Source organism: Triticum aestivum, chromosome 3A (genome assembly GCF_018294505.1).
Source record: "Triticum aestivum cultivar Chinese Spring chromosome 3A, IWGSC CS RefSeq v2.1, whole genome shotgun sequence".
In the NCBI taxonomy this organism is placed as follows: Eukaryota; Viridiplantae; Streptophyta; class Magnoliopsida; order Poales; family Poaceae; genus Triticum; species Triticum aestivum.
Genome location: NC_057800.1, coordinates 67,666,675 through 67,671,016, shown reverse-complemented (window position 1 = coordinate 67,671,016; position 4,342 = coordinate 67,666,675). Strand labels below are relative to the sequence as shown.

Genomic DNA, 4,342 nt, shown 5'->3' with positions numbered 1-4,342 from the left:
TTTTAAGTCATAATATACTTGTGAACAGTTGCTCTCTTTTACAGCAATGCTTCTTTATCTAGGTTTTAACTTTATCCCATTATTGTTGTCTGTTCATAGTAGTGCTTATAATGAGTGGGTCTGTATCCTGATATTTTTCTCCCCAGTCCCGTGATAAATGCAATCCGGCACAAGCACGATGGACATGCAATCCGGTGGACCTTTCAACATTGTTGGACGGTGTCCTGCGTGCTAGAGCTGCCGTAATCTGGTCTCCTAAACTATGCCATGAACAGATGGAGACACTAAATGATCAACACTAGCAAACGTGACCTTACTATACGATGCACCTTGCAGGGACCCGGTTACATGGAAATAGTGCAATAGTAGGGGCCATAAATAAAGAGGGTCCAATTGCCACCCAAGTTGTTGGTTTTAATAGGCTCTGCAATGCTGTCTGGTAATTTTCTTTTTATCCATATTAATGTGCATATCTATGTTATAGTTTACCTTAGAAATGCTTCACTGCACGGACTGGATCTGCCAAATATAAAGCTGTAGGCCCTTTTACCACCATTGTCACTGTTCCATTGTTTGCAGAAGCCTGCACTAAGCAGTATCATCCCCTTTTTTCTGATACTATTCAAACTCCACTTGCGTCTACGGATATCGTGGTTATGCTGAGTAAATGGTTCCTCATTTCATATTTTTTACCTTTGCCACTCCTCTTGCAGGGCCTCCCTGTATCATGCGCGTGCTATTCACGGCGCAGAGGAGGAGATGCTGTGGTAATATGTGGTGGTCGGCCAGGAGAAACGGGCGTACTACAAGCAGGTGCAGGATCTTCCAGCAGATTAATCTGTAGGCAATAATTCCCATGGCCAAGGGGGCCAAGCCTCCTGTTGCTCCTCCATCCATCATTTGGTGAGCAAATTCTTCTGTTGAACAACAGGGTTACCTCACACGTTCACCGTTGTCATTCAGCACAGCTTTTTCTTGAGGGGGAGGGGGGACATTCGACATAACTTTTCACAGCCGGCAAGCGCATAATTGCACAAAACCCTGTCAGACATCTTTATCTTTACCGTTTAGGCGCGTCTCCGTGGTAACAGGGAAATGCATAATGATATGCAGGACTGACTGCACTGCACTGCGCAGCAGGATTATTTGTGGGAACTCATTCCAAGGGCCGAGAACGCGCCTGTACTTGGCTTTCTGTTGCCCCATACAGGGATCCTCTCCTCCTGGCCTCGATCCGTCAGCCTCCGAGCCCATCTCGGCCCTGTTCATCATGCCCCATGCACCCACCCACGCCCCTGCTGCATCCCGCCAGTGTCCCCGTCAGCTGCATGCAACAGGAGCACGGCTCTGTGCAAGGTCGCTATTGAGATTCCCCCCTCCCTTTGGCCTGCTGATGGTTACTGCCGCCCTACCACACTCCCCGGAAATGAAGAAATGTTGCTCCAGCGGCTGTCCTTTAGCAGAGCACTCGCCCCGCCATTGATTCCTTCTGCTCCTGCCTGCCTTGTCAATCCCAAGGCGATGCTGATGCCCGTCCATCTGCGCGTGCACGACCGGCCTGTTTTGTTTTTTTGCTTGTGGCCTTCCTCCTGTGTGCTTCCACTAACACTGCCAATGCCATGTTTCGAACAATATACTGTCACGGTCGTTGTCGAATCGGCAGCTGACATTTCATAATCGCTTGATTCCTTTCTTTATTGGTAGCTCACTAGCTTGCTCTGTTTGTTAGGGCTTAGCTAATATTCAAAGGATTGTTGGGGTGATAATGAAGATGGCACTCGCCATCGCTTTGGCCTGCAAGTTCTTGGCAAACGATAATGATGATCGGCGTGCAATGCATAGATGGGCCACAGCAAGAATGGAGTGTTGCTGTGTGCATGAAGCAAAGCTTTAATTTCTCATATCTTTTGCTGTCAAGTGGCTGATGCATATTGAATTTGAAGGCCCGCGCTACCAGCAATTGCTGTGATGCTTCCTCAGCAAAGTGGTCTTATGCAGCCTCATCAGTCGGCTTCAAATTCAGGCAAGAAGTCAGTGGCTTGTTTCTAGTTTTCAGTTCTTTCGTATGAATATCGCATCTTGGCTACTTTCCGGAGATATGAATTGGAAAGGAACTCAATACTGAAAGATCTGAAAAGGGGGGATTTGCTATCTAGTAAAGCATAATACCAGATGCAAAAACTAACACACAAGGTTCAAAGCATATGATTTTTCTATACATGTGTTTGGCTCATGGATTTGGCTATAATCAACGGAAAACCCAGCCAACACGCACGCAAGCTCCGTTCTCTTTGGCCGTTGCCTTGTTCTATACCCCCATACCTGCTTGCTAAATGCTAAGTACAGGGTCCCACATATTTACCTAGGCTAATATGAAGTTCAGTTGTAGCTAGATCAGGCTGAGATTGCTGACAAGTGAATGGGGACTGATATTTCCTCAAGGTCGTCCGACCGACAAATGAATGGGGACGACTAATCCTGTGACCCTACAGAAGTCACACAATTAGTGCGTGGCTGTGCTCGCCCATCAAATGATAGATGCAGAGCTAACAACCTAGGAAAACAATGGAACGGGAGGGGCGCACACGTTGATCATGAGACTAGTCAAGCAAGCGATTGGAGCGTGAGGTGAATCATTCTGGTGGCGTGGGGTTTTGGGTTGGGTCGCATCGCATCGCATCATTGCCTGATGCCGCGCCGTCCCCAAGGAATCCATGCGAAAGCTCGTTCTTAACGTGTATTTTATCTCGGCCCGATCTGAAAGGGTTGTTGTTGGCATGCGTTACCGTGGCCCGCGGCCGGGAGAGTTGGGGTCGTAATTTGCGTCTCCGGGTGCTGTGAACTGCTCATCGTACAGTGCACCCCCGAGATGCACACGTTTTCCTCATCGTGGAGAACCAAAGATGTTCTCCATCTCGTGTCATGAGCTACACGCTCCCACATATGGTTTGGCCTGTGCAATTGTGCATCGCATGATATGGACACCGGGAGGATCGTTTGTTTCTCCACTATCAGAGGGCCTCTTTGATTTGTAGAATCTCTCAAATGCATGAATAGAAGAACATGAGAATAGCGTGTCATGTCATCTATATGATTGTACAAAAACATAGGATGTTCGCGCATAATGTTGGAGGGATGAAAATTTTGCTATAAAATCTGGTGCAAATGAATCCTAACAATCCTATACAAAACCAACAGAAAACCAACCGAACCACGATTGCAACCATGATGGCCGCGACACGTTGCACGGGCGGCCCAGAGGATCTCGCTTTCGGCTCTCCTTGACTCGTCCGTAGAATCTCGCCGGTAGCAAAGAGCAGTACTCTTCGTACCGTACGTCCACATGGTGCGTGCGCTTGCCAATCCGATGGCGACGAGGTGCCGGAACGGGAGGAGTGCACGTGCTCAGCAGATTGGCTGCGGGCATGTGCGTAGTGCGTGTGGTACCGGCAGGCCCGGTACCAGCGGCCGGCGACGACGTGCAGCTCTTGGCGCGTCCAGTTGTTATTGGTGTGGCCGGCCGTGCGGTGCTCGTACCACTGTCGTCGTCGTTCTCGCCCTTGCTGTCGCTGCCTCCCTCTTCTCTTGCTCATGTTGTTGCTGGGTCATCAACCTCATTCATCCATCGCTCTCTTTCGTGATGATGTGATGCCATCTTGTTCTTGTTTATTTGGTTGTTTATCCGGGGTACTTGAGTCCGTGCGACCCCCGGGAGTCAGCGATGAAACTAGAGTTTTACTCCCCCCTATCAAAGTATAAGACGTTTTAGTGTTAAAAAAAGTCTTATATTTTGATACGGATGGAGTACCGGTGAAGGTGCTATCCTTCACACATACAGTACAATGTAGTGATCTTGTATGAGCACGGCAAATGCAGCGCATAGATTCGAAAAATGGCCAAAAAGATCAAGTTAACAAGGCACCGTCAGGCGAACACATTCGAAATTGAGGGTTTTGGGTTGTCAAAACTTCTCCGTGTGTAGGCTACTTTTTAGAATTTAGACATGAATTTCCCAAGACACTGAGAGTGTACGGACCCAGCGCTTCGCTCGAGTGTGGCTTTCACCGGAAATCCATTAGAAGCCGTAGAGAGGTGGTTGCGCGCCTGCATTCGAGCTACACGGAAGCATGTATCGGCAGATGGTACAAGAACGTTGTTTTCGTTGCAGAAATGAGTTAGTGATGTGTGCCAAAAAAGCCACCAAGACAAGACGAAAGCTGTTGCAATCGAAATCCAGCTACGTGCATCGTGTAGTGGGGTTTAATAACTACTATTCCCTCCGTCCGAAAATACTTGTCATCAAAATGGATAGAAAAGGATGTATCTAGAACTAAAATACTTC

The 4,342-nt window shown here is 48.2% G+C and overlaps 1 long non-coding RNA gene across 1 annotated transcript; it reads left to right on the top strand.

Moving 5' to 3' along the window:
• On the top strand, positions 1-2,220 carry LOC123060345 (uncharacterized). The gene is made up of 3 exons (XR_006427905.1): positions 1-439; positions 714-903; positions 1,730-2,220. It is a non-coding gene; the product is annotated as an uncharacterized lncRNA (long non-coding RNA).
• Positions 2,221-4,342: the final 2,122 nt, after the last annotated feature.